General features: G+C 40.2%; 1 protein-coding gene across 3 annotated transcripts in view; it reads left to right on the top strand.

Annotated features, from left to right (window-relative positions):
- Positions 1-8,025: 8,025 nt before the first annotated feature.
- Positions 8,026-14,898, top strand: part of Cpq (carboxypeptidase Q) — a 400,620-nt gene continuing 393,747 nt past the window's right edge. For 2 of the 3 annotated variants that reach the window (XM_048457233.3, XM_048457231.3), the window contains exon 1: positions 8,026-8,434. The gene's annotated coding sequence lies outside the window, so the exon portion shown is untranslated. Of the gene's footprint in view, positions 8,435-9,875; positions 9,900-14,898 lie in introns of those variants that run through there. The other variant, XM_048457232.2, reaches the window with a different exon arrangement.

A 14,898-nucleotide genomic window follows, 5' to 3' on the forward strand; every position in this document is an offset into this window, starting at 1 on the left:
GCTTTTGCTCTAGTGCCATACCTGTCCACAAGCTGACATGTTCAATGCCATGATAGTTGTGAAATTGAACCCTCTGGAACCATGAGTCCCCCAAACAAATGGTTTCTTTTATCAGTTGCCTTGGTTCTGGTGTTTTGTCACAGCGACAGAAAAATAGACTCTTTTATACAGTCCAGGGTCTGAGCTCAGGGATGGAGTTATCCAGAGTTGATGGATCTCCCACCTCAATTGAACTAGTCAAGTTAATTCCCCCGAGACATGCACAGAGCTCCTCCCTCACCCAGGTCGTACCCAGAGGCATGCACAGAGCTCCTCCCTCACCCAGGTCGTACCCAGAGGCATGCACAGAGCTCCTCACCCAGGTCATCCTAGATCCCGTCAAGATCACAGCTGAGATTCATCATCACACACACCCTCTCAAAGAATGAGGTAGCTGGCTGTTGTGTGACTTTTCCTGGAAGACATGAACAAATACCTGTTTATCTCAGATGGATGAGAACTAATGACAAACCATAGAATTAATCCTACCCTAGTCTATCTTAATGAACCAGTGAGTTTATTGAAATTATTTATAGGGCTATAGGTGAAGACTTACTTACAGCAAAGGTCACAGACAGCTAAGTCACTGGGAAGTCAACCACAACATAAAGAATAACTTGGCAAAGCTGCATGTCTGCATAAAACTCAGGCAACTTGGCTAGATGAAGCATCTCCTCCCCCTAGCAGTAGCTGACAAGTTTTATAACCTTGAGAAGGGGTTTTTCTGAATCTTGCAAATTTCCTGAACCCTTTAGGTTTTGTTTACTTCCCGAGTCTTATCAGTTTTCTCCTCCCTCTGGAAAGAAATGTTTCAGTTTGGAAGTAATAGCTATGCCACAGTAGCTCTCCAAATTCACTTAATGTATTTAATCTCTCCTCTACATAACCATCTATCTGTCCTCATTGGGCTCTTCCTCTGTGGGGAGGGGTTTCAGAGAGCAATGGAGACTTTTCAGCTTTTAATACCTCACTTGAAGGAGGTCATCCTAAAAATGTCCTCAACATACATAATTGTCATTGTACTTTGCTCACATTTGCCTCCTGCTGTCAGGACGGTGGCAGCATCAATGTTCTTGCTAGTCTCCTTCCTCCCCCTAAATCTTCCCTTCTTGTTCCATTGTGTGTGTGTATATTTTTACTCAGATTCTGCATACCAAAGAGATAATGTGATGATCCAATCTATCATATTTTACTTGAAATGATCTTTAGTTCCTTCCATGTTTCTGCAAATGAAAGAGTTTCATTACTCATTATGGCTGGATATAACCCATTGTACATATGTTCTACATTTTATTTATCTGTTCATATTTTGTTGGGAATCTTGGAGGCTCCATATTAAGAAAATATGAATAGTGATATGATAAAAATGGATATTTTGTCTATGAGTATGCAGTTAAATTTATTTGGTTATGTAATCTGATATATACACCGAACATACGTTAGTTCTGTGTTTATTAGTTTATTTGAGGACTCTTCACACTGATTCCCACAGAGACTGCACCAGTTTACATTCCTACCAGCAGTGTATTTGCTTCTCCTGCCCCCCAAAACACACCCTTAAAGGTGTTTATTGTCATTTGTTTTCTTGATGATAGCCATTTGACTTCAGTAAAATAGACTCAGGATAGTTTTAATTTGTTCCTCTGGTGAGCAAGAATGTGAACACTTTTCAAAGATTTATTGACCATATGTACTTCCTTTGAGAAGTGTCTATTCAGTTAATTTGGCTGTTTATGGAATGGAATCCTTTTCAAACTCTCTTTTCCTATGCTAATATGTCTTGACATAGCCTTGTGTAGAATTATCAGACCTTCAAAACACATCCTATGCCAGGTCAGCAAGTTTTGGATCCTATTACCTTTTATAGATACTAGATGTCTCACTCAAATACCAGAACCTTCTCTGGGCCACCATACATTACTACTACTCCCACTCCTACATACATAGACATAAACATTGTTTGCCTAGATCAATCTCTTGCACATTTTTTTTTCAGAAAATAGAGAAGGATAAGAAGAGGAGAAAAAGAAGTTGTTATTGATCATGGCTTTTTGGTTGTTGCTTGCTTCATTTTGTTTTTAGAGACAGGACCTTGCTGTACAACCCAGATTGGGCTCAAATTTCTAATCATCTTGCCTCAGTCTCTTTGGTATTGAGATTATAGGTATAGATTTATTTCCCACTCACTGCTCAAACCTCAGATCCAGTTCTTTAATTTCTGGTTGAAGATAAAGTGTGCAGTGGTAATTCCACAGATAACATTAGAGGCAGATAGAGGAAGCCAGGGAGAGATTCCTACTGTTCTTTTCCAAAGAATTTATAGAGAAAGATTCCAACTTAAAATAATTAGTGGGAGATCGTAAGAGTTTGTTGGAGATGCTGTAACAAAGTATTAGGAAAGAAATGGCGTAAACACAAAAAATTGTTTTCTCACAGCTGGGAGAAGATGTATGTCTGAGATCAAGGATCTGGAAGGACTGGTTTCTCCTGAGGCATCTCTCCTTGGCTGGTCGATGAGTATCTTCTTAGCTGTTCTCACATAGCCATTCTTCTCTATGTGTCTGTGTCTTAATTCCTTCTAGAAATGGCAAAAGTCATATTGGATTTGGACTTGATTATTTCTTTAAAGTTTATCTCTAATTACAACCACATCCTGAAAGTAATGACAGCTGAAACTCTGCTATGAACTTTAGAGTATAGTCCTAGAGAACAAAACACACAGTAGTTTCCTTGGTATTGGGTGAGGTGCTTTAGATGATGCAGATTTTTAAGACTTTCCTATTTAAATGACTAATCTCCCCGTAAAATCTTATTCTTTCTTACCTATTTCTATCACAATTTTGATCACCCAACTTGTGGAAAATACTGAATAGTTTGTGAGATTTACAGGAGGTTTTAACATTAGGTTTAAAAAATTCTCAGAATGTAAAACCCAAAGAGAATGACAAGAAATGAAAATGATCATCTTTCCATGGGGCCTCAGCGGTTAACCACAGAACCCATTTGAGGAGACAAACCGAATCAGTCATTGTTGCTATGAAAAATAATGTCTTATTTAGGTGTACTGATTTGACCAGAGAGATCAGAAATACTGCCTAGTGTGATGAAAAGAATATAGCCTAGTCTTGTTTCAGGAACTGCATTCAGGGCTGAACCAGTAAAAACGTTCTTCCATGGTCTCAGCTTCAGTTTGTGCCTCCAGCTTCCTGCCTTGTGTTCCTATCTCGACTTCTCTCAGTGTTGGACTAGTACCTAGAAGTGTAAGCTAAATAAACTCTTTCTTTCCAAGTTGATTTTGGTCATAGTGTTTATCACAGCAACAGAAACAAGAAGAGGGGTAAAGCTGAAATAGGAAGTCAGACTCAATTACTGTGAAGTGTCAGTCCAAAGAGATCCAGGTACCAGACTATAGGATAAAAGTAAAGAAAAAGAAATAGAGTGAGAGGGTTTAATGTACAGTGGAACCTGGGGCAATTTTCTGAACCATTGGATATAACCACAAGAGCCATTTATAGGGTCTTAGCAGCTGCAGCCATGGCATTCCAGGAATTGTTAGTGTTACCAAACTAATTCATGTACATAAATAAAGAGCCTTATGAGAGCAAATGACAGAAATGTTGATCTAAATACTAAAGAAAAGCAGAAATTTGCTTGTATGTGTAGCTTCAAATGTTCTTATCTAGCTTTTGGCATATCTGGATCTTATGGTTCAGACAGTATCAACGCTTTCCATTTGTAAACTAGTTGCTTCTACTTCTTTTCTGGTGTTGGCTGTTTTTTTTTTTCCCCCCCCACACATGTGCCCTTTTTTTGTGACTGGAAAACTGTTTAAACAAAACAACCTCTATTGTCTTTCATGTGCCCAGAAGAATCTACTCTTTCTCTTTCATGGAATTGTACTAATTTTAATGGGGAATTTGGCCAAGTTTGAGTCATATTTTCATCTGCAAACTTACTTCTGTGGACATGAAGAAGGCAGGTTGAGTCTTATGTGATTGGCAGGGGTGTTATTCTTCTATAAACATGTGGAAAGAGGGAGCAAAGGTTGCCCAGAAGGGCAATAAATTATTATAGGAGGATGAATACACTCAGGATGATCCACAATCTAGCATTTATTGTGGAAGCTTAAATCCAAACTAAGGAATAATATGCTTGCTGTTTAAGACATCTATTTCTGAATTATTATATATGCTGTGCTATATGTTTCCTGGTAGGCAGGAGAATGGCCCCAAAAGATGGGTTCTGAAGTCATTATGAATGAGAAAATCCTGCAGAAAAGGAAATCCTAGAAGGAGACTAGGAGATGCATGCTGACTGTCTCCTAACAGAATTCTCAGTAGTTAGATATGAAGTACTGTAGCATGACGGTGGACCGGGAACAATTTAGAACTGTAACAGAGATGTTTACACATGCTTAGTAGGGGAGTCAGAACTCACATATTCTCGGGGTTGGTCTAGTTACTATTTTAATCTGTGGGGTCAAATAAAGCAACTAGACTCCTTGCTGACATCAAGGAAAAGCAATGCCTTGCTCTTCTTACTAACATAGTTCCTTGTACTGGGCACACAGACAGGTACAGAATAGAGACCCAAGATGGATGCCCAGGATGACCTAATCCTGAAAATGTGGAGGTCTTTCAGTACCAATCAGTGGTGCTTTCTTTACCCATTTCTCACGTTCAAGAGCTCCTGAACTAGCCAGTCCTTCCATATGACAATGGCTACTCCCTTCACCACCTCAATACTGAGTAGCAGAGAGAGGAGGAAGATGTGTCTTTTATTAGCAGTGTTCTCATCCACTATCAAGTACAAAGTCAACCTTATTAATGAGTCATTCCTACTTACTGGTCTGTTTTTAGGACATTTACATCTCAAAACAGATGAGACAAAAAACAAATGCTGGATCTCAGGGACTGGAGAGATGGCTCAGCGGTTAAGAGCACTGACTGGTTTTCCAGAGGACCTGGGTTCATCTCCCAGCACCCACTTGGCAGCTTACAACTATCTGTAATTCCAGGATCCAACACCCTCACACAGACATATATAAAGACAAAACACCAATAAAAATATAAATAAATAAATTTAATAGGTTGTTTGCAGTGGCACATGACTTTAATCCCAGCACACAGAAAGCAGAGGCAGTCAGATGTTTGTGAGTTTGAGGCTAGCAAGGTTTGCAGAGAAAATTCCAGGACTGCTAAGGCTACACAGAGAAACTCTGTCTCGGGGGAAAAAGTGCTTCTGTTCTGGCAAAACTAAAAGATTAATCAAATAATTATAGAATATGATGTTCAAAATAAACATTGAGCAATTCTTTTGAAAACAGGGTCACTCTCTAGACTTCTTTATTTTTGATTTTAGGTAGTGTAAGTTGATTAAACATTGCAATTCTTGTTTACTTCAGTATGAATACTCAATTCTATCACCCATAGATTCACTGTAATTAAGAGCAGCATTATGGCCGGGTGGTGAATGCCTTTAATTCCAGCACTTGGGAGGCACAGGCAGGTGGATCTATGTGAGTTTGAGGCCATCCTGGTCTACAGAGCTAGTTCCAGGACAGCCAGGGATACACAGAGAAATCCTGTGTGGGAAAAAAATAGTATTATTATTATGGGATTTAGACCAGCTCACACACTGATCTTGACTTGTGTGACATAGGCTATTATCTTAGGTTTTCTATGAACTTAGTGCTTTGTGTCAAACCAGGTGCCTATTTCTGGGACTAGAGGAATTGGTGACAACTAGGATTTGGAAAGCATAGCCAACTCTTCAAATTATTTCACCAATCTGTCCTCACTTGGATTTGCCAATCACTTGTCCCTTACCCTCATGGTATTCTGGTCATCTTAGTCTACAGGACTTATAACAACCCTATATTGAGTGCCTATAGTGGGTAATATGCCAGACATTGCTCTCGGTACTCAGAATGTAGTGGATATACTATATGTTGGTAAATATTTGTCCATATAAATAAGTAAAACCACTTTCACTAAGTGTATTAGTTAATTTTAAGAAGCTGTGACAAAAATACCAAAGAGAACAAACTAAGAAAGGAAGAGTTTACTTAGTTGTGATTTCAAAAGATTCAGTTCACTGCTGCTTGGCTCTGTGCACTTGGGCATAACATTACAATAGCAACGAGAAGCAGGAAAACAAGAAGGCAGATAGGAGCAGAGAATGTGGAAGGAATTATGGGTACAACACTCAAAAGTATGCACAGAGTAATTTAGTTTTCCACCTGCTAAAGTTTCAAAAACCTCCCCAAGCCAAACCATCAGCTGCAGACCAAGCATGCAAGAAGAGAGCTTGTGGCTGGGACTGGGCAGATCCAAATTATACTAGTAAGGAAAATGAATGCATCAAATGTCATATGGCTTCATAGATGTAGCAAATAATTCAACATGAACCCCGGAAGAGTGCGGTAGCACAAAGAATAAGCTCCACTTCCACTGACTTGTACGAGCCAAGTTCAGGACTATCAGGGTATTTCAGTTAGAGAGAGCATTGCTAAGAGTTGTGGGGTTATATTGATGTCGCTATATCAGAAATTTAACCGTTATGAAACAGACAGGAATAAAATGAAAACCAGTGGGGTGGGAGGGGACTACAATAGAGGGACATGAATGGAGTAATTAACTTCTGTCGGCTAGTGAGGAGGCCTCATGGTAAAAGGGCCAATACAGTGTTCGCAAAGATGGACCCTGGAATCAAGCCAGATCAGTTTAGAATGTTGACTTTGACTTCACTCGTTGTAACTTGACCTCCCCAGCTTTCAGCTTCCTCATCTGTAAAGTGGAAATAATAATAATGCCTAGCTCATAGGGTTGACACACACCTGCAGATAATTCACCCATCTTAGTAAATAGCATGCAATGAAAGTTAAACTCCTCTTCTTACTACACTGGAGTCAATGCTGGAGAGGTTCAATCCTTTTCAGTGTGAGAGGAACAGCACGAGATGAGGTCAGGAAGTTAATGCATCTGACACGCTGAGAACAAGTCTCAGAGACAGTCTATGGGCTGTTTTTATTGGTGCATATGAACTAAGTACAGATCTGAGGGTTAGCAGCTAGAAATGGAAAATAGGGCATTTTTTTCCTTGTTGCAATCTGTATACATTTTTAAACAAAAACTAGAGTTTGTCATTTTATAGCTTTTAATATACACTTGGTAGATTTTTTATTGCATTTTACAAAAATAACAATTATAAAAAATTAGAAATAATACAACCTATTCTTTGCCCAGATAGTTTCAGAAAAATGTAACCCAGTGGGGCTGGATACTACTATTTGTGGAAAGACAAGCTAGGGCCTTGTTGTAAAGACCCTTGAATATCTGACAGAGATGATACTTTGTGGAAGGCAACAGGACTAGCAAACATTGTTATCTGAGAATTATGTGCAGACAGATGAAAGGACTCTAAATGTTCTTCCTTGTGTGAGTTTTCTTTTTCTTAGCATCTTCCTATGCAGTCCAGGCTGGTCTAAAACTTACAATCATTCTGTCTCATCTTCTGAGTTCTGAGATAACACACACATGCATCAGCATGCCTAAGTTTTTCCTTGGTGTTTGTGGTTAAGAGGGAAGGCAGGAACTGTGAAGTGTTTCACCAAGATAACTTTGATAAGAGTCTGGCTAAGCAAAGGAATTTGTATTCACTAAAATAATAATAATAATAAAAACGTTAGAAACACGTGCATACATGCTTTGTGAGTAGTAAAGCGTATTTCTTTCCCGGACACCTTATAATGCCTAAACAAACAAGAATTTCTGATTACCTAGTTTAGATCACATCCTCTGCCTTCCACAGACACCTCTGTTACAGTCTTTAAACCGTGTAGGAAGGGAAAAAACCTGGTGTATTGTTTTGTTTTTGAGACAGGGTCTTACTCGGTCTGTATCCCTTGCTAAGCCTCAAAGTCCTGGGAGAGCTCCTTGTCTGCTCAGCCTCCCCAGTGCTGGATTATTTCCGGCATGGGCAAAATAACTGTTCAGTTCTTCCCTTGGGGAGGAGTTTGACAGTTCCCAGCGCAAGGTTTCCAGAGGACCCCACTTGGCCTAAGCCAGGCTCAGGAAGACAGACACCAGTCCAGATCAGGTCCGTCCAGCCACAACTTCTGTTAAAGCCCAGACCTCAGGCTGAGGCAAGGTGGGCTGCACCATCGTCCGCGGGACACTGGTCTGGGCGGTCTCCTCAGCTGTCACGGTGTGAAGAAGCCAGGCTTGAAGACCCAGGGCGCCGCTGGGGGCAGCTCCTGGGGCCTCCGGAGGCCAGCCCTAAGGGCCCAGTGCGACCCGAGCGACCTTCCCGTTCCCGCCCCCGGACGCGGCCCGGTTGCCTGCAGGCCTCACCCGGGTGTGGCCGCCGCTGCTCAGCAGAGCCTTGGGACTAGGTGAGTGCACCAGGGCTGTGGGCGACCGGCTTCTCCTGGGAGGGCGGGTGGGCGGGCGGAGGCCAGCAGCCTGGCTACCAATGAGCTTCCTGGCGGCTGCAGAGCCACCAGCTGAGGCCTGGGACTGCCTCCAGTCACACTGAAACCCCCGAGGCAGAGCCCAGCTGCTGCTGTCTGTCACTCGTAGCCCTGCCCTGCACCTCATCTACCTAGGACTGCATTCAGCCCCTATCTGAATGGTCTCTAATCTCCTGAGCTGCAGGGAGACTTTACCGGGTAGGGTGGGGGCGCTTTGGGAGTTTCTTTCACTTTCTACCTCATTCTTTCAATTCAGTGTGAAAAGCTCGCTTTTTGAGTTGCCAGTGTCTGAGTTGTCACACCTAATAGTTCTCAATAAGTAATAAATGACTATGAAGTAAAATCAAATGAATTAAGTGAACAAACATAGTGAACAAACACATGACCAGCACAGTGGATATGAAGTGCAGACAGCAGACACGCAGGCTTTCAACTGTTTTCTCGGAATTAAGCGAGAGAAGTTTGGTTCTATGTAGTTGTTAAATAATCACTAGACTCCTGCGCTCTGTTTTCTTCTTTAGTTGGATTTGAGTATATGTGTTTGCTTAAAACAAAATATACCTGAACTGTTTCTTGCTTGTAATATGTTCTCCCCTGCTTTTGTTTTTTGAGTCCTCATTGCCACTATAATATTTATTGTGTTCCCACAGTGCACAGGTACTTCTAAAGGAGGAACCGTGTCACTGACTTGCATGTAAAACCAGACATTTTCTTTGAGGACGAGACCATGAACAGTGTCTGTTTTCCTTAGACAAGGACTGGTTGAGTTGCAGGTGAATGAAGAAAGCTAATTATGTCCCAGTAGGAAAAACGTAATTTATATTTGTGTACAACACATAAAAGCTGCCTTAACACAGTTGGTCACTGCTGCAGCTCTGTTTCCTAGATCCCAGGTTCCACAAAAACCAGTTGACCTTGAGTCTGTCATTTGATCTTTGTCTGTGTGTGTATGTGTTTCTATGTGTATGCACACATGTGCATGAGCCTGTGGGGCCAATAGTCAACATCAAGTATCTTCCTCAAGGGTTTTCTTCCCTAAACTATTGAGACAGCACGTCCTGAGCCCCAGGGTCACTGATTCAGCTAGATCAGTTGGCCAGTGAGGTCCAGGAATCCATTTGTCTCCACCCTGCCAGTGCTGGGGTCACATCCATGCACCACTGCACCTGGCTTTGAAGTGGGTGTTGGGTCCTTATGTTTGCATGGTAAGCACTTTACAAATTGAACCATTGTCCCATCACTAGCTTTTACTTTTTTAATCTCTAAAATGATGCCACTTAGATAAATTCCTCCCGAGTTAAATTTCTTGCATGTTCTTTGATCAAGGGTGAAGTTTTGAATTATTTCATGGAATTCTACATACTTCCTCTGCTCTGCTTGGGATTCTGTGAGTCTTGACATTCTTCTTTGTCTGCAGATACAGCTCATTTGCTTTCTTTACCACATTTGCAAGCAGAGCCTGAGACTTCAGTTGGTAGAGAAAAGAAGGCAATATTTTCTCCTATACTGTTACAGGCTCCCAGTCTGGGTCTCAGTTGTTTCCAGTCAATGCTGTCAGATAATCCCATGATTTCCAGAAAATTGTTTCCTTATCAATTTTATCATAGATCACAACATTTTAGAGCTGGAAGGACCTTGGATATTTTTTTAGAGGACACTTAAAAGGGCATTTTATTTAATTATTAAAATATTTCTTTGTGCACTATGTTTAACAAATACATAATCCCAGAATAAAATCGCGGTTACCTATTTATTTCAAGTTTATCTGGTGATGTAGAGTAAATGTTTCGCTTGGTGAAAAAGACTGACTTTCTTAGGCTCTTTTCCCAAAGAACACGTGCCATTCAGAGATGAAATGTTCAAGGTTGATAATGTATAGAGCTCTGGCCACACACTTAACTGTCCATTTAAACTTCCTCCTTATATTGCCCCATTTAATCCTTACTATAAACCTAAGACCAAGGTACAGCTGAAACTCCTTTGACCTTACTAACAGCTCTGATGACCTGAGTTAAGTTTATCCTGGCTTGGAATGAGTGGACTGATTCTACAAGTTGTCCACTGATTTCTACATATTCACTATAGTGTGTGTGTGTGTGTGTGTGTGTGTGTGTGTGTGCACACACACTAAATGTAATAAAATTGTCAAGTTTGATGATACACACTTGTAATTCCAGCACTGGATATGCTTAGGCAGGGGGACTGCTCTGAGTTCAAGGGCAGTCTAGGCTACTTGGTGAGATATTGTCTCAAAAACAAAACAAAACAAAAAAACCTAAACAAGAATGTTTGAATTCCACTATGATTCCACACTTCAAACCTAAATACTGGTGTATCCTCATAATTTTTACTGATTTAGGGAATTTAAAGTAGATGACACAGAGGGTTGTCATTAGTGAACAACTTAAGGACATTGTACCATGACTAAAAACTGGTTGTGTGTGTGTGTGTGTGTGTGTGTGTGTGTGTGCATGTGTGCACATATGCATGAACTTGCTAGCTTTGTGTCTTTGGAGAGAGGTTGCTTGCCAACATCCTAATAGGGAACACCGGGAATGCAAGATGGGCTTGCAGGACTCTTATAATTAATTGATGAGAGCAAAGAAGTAGCCTATAAAATAAGTGGAAATTTATTTTGCTTCCTTTTGTCTGCCAGGTTTAGCCTCATGGAAGGCAGAGACCAATGGTAGCTGCCTGGAAGTCTGAGAGCCCATGCCAGTTTGATTTAGCTCAGGAGGCTAGTGTTTTCTGCCCCGGAGGCTGATATGATGGAATAGACTTCCCTTTTGCTCACAGTATTATGAAAAAATTTAAAGCAAAAACTTTTATTACTTGCCCTGGAGCTAGAGCTCTAAAATGTACTTTCTCTCCCCCACTCCCACTTTTCCTAAACCACTTAGCTTTTAAAAATAAATAATCCATTCATGTGCTTGCGATTGTTGGATTATTAGTCTGTTCTCATTTCTGCGTGCTTCTTCCTCCCTTATTTCTTCCTTTTCTCTGTCTCTTCTTTGTCCCTTCTCCCTTCTCTCTTTTTATTTTCTTCTGCCCTTCCTGTTTTGTTATAACACAATTTTCCACTCTGTACTTCAGTTGCTCAGGAACTCAGTATGTAGCCAAGTCTGCCTTCAAACTTGCTGCAACCTCCCAAATGGTGGGGTTATAGGTGTGAGCCACCCCATTCAGCACTGGGTTCCTCTCTGTAATATATCAAAGTAGTAGGACCAACTGGTGTGCTTCTTTTTAGTTACTATTTTATTCAGCGAATATTAATATCTCAGCAGTTTACTGAGTATGTGCTATATGCCAGATAAAAAATAGAACACTGAGTTTGAGCAAGAGAGTAATCTATCACATATTTAATTACATCAAATGCCAGTGTAGGGTAGGTGTAGTTGCATGCCTGTATTTTCAGAGGTTGGAAAACAGAGATAGGGGTTCCCTGGGGCAAAGTGGATATCTCCTGTGTGTTCCCAAGTTACTTTTGCTGGAAAGTTTTGTGTTCAATTAAAAGGCACTGCCACAATGAATAAGATAAAGAGATGGAGGAAATGCTGGATATCAGCTTTGGACGTCTACAGGCATGAATACATGCAGTCATATGCATTCACACAAAACATCTATAACACACAGACACAAACAAAAATTTTTATTTAATTTTTAATACTGATATGGATTCAAGGATCATAAGAATTTCTGGTTTCCCTGGGTCTCCCCTCTATATGGATGAATTTACATGAATGATTGTCGGCTTTGGGTCCTCCTCACAGTCAGACTGAGGTCAGCACAGAGTTACACTTGTCTTTCTATTTCCTAGCTGAGTTTTATATTGTTCCATGTCCTACTTGTAGATGCTTGCTAAGTAGTAAAGGTTAGTAGATTCATTTAACTGAAAATCATCATGTTCAGTATATTTTAAAAGGTATTTAATGGTTCAGAGACTTGTTCAGTATATTTTAAAAAGTCTTTAATGATCCAAAGATTCAGAAGCAGATCATTCTCTTAATACTTGATATCCAAGTCTTCACATATTATGCATGTGACAAGCAGTATTGCAGGTGTATTTTACCTTAAGAAAATTCAGCACTGGTAAGTTTGACTTTATTCACACTATCTACCATTGAAAGATTGTTCACTTGATAAAATAGTTATCAGCATGATTGTTTGATTCATAAAAGAGTTATCTTCCTTGCTAAAGATCAAGCAATGAATGTTTTATACTGGAGACTCCCCCACCCCGCGCCCTTGCACTAAAAGTATCCCATGATTTTCAAAGACGCTAAATACCACCTTTCAGGGTCATCCAGCGCTGGTGCTAGGAGCCTTCCAGGATTGACCCTCTCCCTAGAGTTCTTGACTCTGCTGCTTTAGTTTCTCCCTTGACATGATTGACAGAGTTAGAAGTTACATACAGCAAAAAGTTCCAAGGCAAAGCAAGGCTCTGAGATAATAGATTTTGCCATGGACTAAAAGGCAGAAGTTTGTGGATTGCTGCCATCCATAGGAACTGACACAAAGTGTAGGTAGCTTAATTTTAAAGTTTTAGTTTATACAAAACTTTAACAAGAAAGATACAAGTATTCAGCTGCATCTACTTCGGATTGTTCCTGCAGCAACCAAATGTAAAGGTGTTCTTTGTCTGTAAGGGACTATGCTGATACATTCTTTTCTGCAAAGAGCCTGATACTACTGCACCAAACCATACTGTGTTGGTCTTTTCCCTTGCTAGCATTTTGTCATAGACTTACCAAATGTTCTGAAAAACTTCTAATAAAATAAAATTTCTCCCTTTTCTTTTTTATCTATTTTTTCCTTTCTGCCATTCTTCACTCGGTACAAAACCTTCCAATTACTTTTCTGCAAAGTAAGATCAACCTCTCTGTCAGCATCCATACCTCAGATATTCTTTTATTTGTCTCTTGTTAACAAACAGAAAAATACAAGAAGAGTTTTCAATTTTGTTGTCATTAGAAGAGCAGTTATCTAGAAGAGGAAGTTTATCTCCTTCCCTGTGTTCTAAATAAGACTTTACTGTGTTTTTACCCGTCTCTCTCTGCTACACTTTCCCCACTTCCTATTTCTTATTCCTTTGTACCACACCCTTTTCTCCAATCCTTCACTTTCTCTTTGTTTTTGATTTATTTTATATTATTATTTTTGCTTCATTTTGGTTTGTTTTTAAGGCGTCTCCCTGGGTATCCCAGACTGAGCTCAAACCTGCAATCTTCCTGTCTTTGTTTCCCTAGTATTAGGATTACAGGCTTGAGTCACCATGTCCAGCAGTTTCACTTTCTTTTGATGACATTTGGGAACACCCAAGTCTTCAGCCTTTCTTCCTTCACTGACTCTGACATAAGGATTAGAGAACTTCAAAACTCCACCTAAAATACTATATACAGTTATTAGTCAAGTCCGTTTTTCTTTTTACTCCTACTTGCTCTGCCAAACAAATGTGTCATTTTAGACTGGAGATCTGTTGTAGGGTGTCAGCAGCAGCCTCCACCAAGTGCTCTCATATTATAGCTATATTAGGTGCAGCCACCCCTGTTCTCCCAGAATACTCGCTAATTTTATAAGAATTATCTTCAATAATAGAATCTTCATTTGCCAATTTATGCAATACAAAAGCCTCAAAAGTATTTATACTTTATTTTCATTTATGCTTTATTTTCCATATTTACCTATTATTAAATCCTGCCCACTATAGTCCTAAGAATATCTCAAACTCACCTTTGTTTCATGTGACTCCCAGCAACAGGATCTCCCATGTCCTCCTGAGTCTGACTCTCTCCATTTCTTCTAAAACATTCTTACTACGGCTACTTTCTTTTTAAAAAGTTCAGTCATAACTTTTTTTTTTTAAGAAGAAACTTTAAAAGCCAGGTAAAAGGTACACACCTATATAATCCCAACACTTAGAAGGCTAAGGCAAGAGGATTTCAAGTTAGAGACCAGCCTAGGCTACATAAATGTGTGTTAAGAAACCAGGAAATGAATGGGGGTGGGTAACAAAGGTCTGCATAGCTTGGCATTCAAGAACCGTTTCTTGCTGAGTGGTACACATCTCACCTCCTCTGCAGCTGTACTGGACCTCCATCATTAAGAAATGCCATGCATATGCTCACCCACCTCTTTCTCCTTGCTTTTGCGATTCTCTTTGCTTGGAATACCTTCTTTCTTTCCTCTGAGTCTTCAGGCCTTAAAACACAGTTTAAAAATCCAACCATTCTAAGAGATCTTTCTAAATTCCAGTCACACCTCTTTCCTGGGAGAATAAGTGGCCACTACTCTTACATCTTTCACATCACTCTGTGATCATCAGTTGTGGGCATCCAGACTCCAGCCCTCATGTGTGCAGCAAGTATTTTCCAAAGCAACGGCCATTA

The sequence above is a fragment of the Myodes glareolus genome, chromosome 19 (genome assembly GCF_982192425.1).
Source record: "Myodes glareolus chromosome 19, mMyoGla1.1, whole genome shotgun sequence".
Classification (NCBI taxonomy): domain Eukaryota; kingdom Metazoa; phylum Chordata; class Mammalia; order Rodentia; family Cricetidae; genus Myodes; species Myodes glareolus.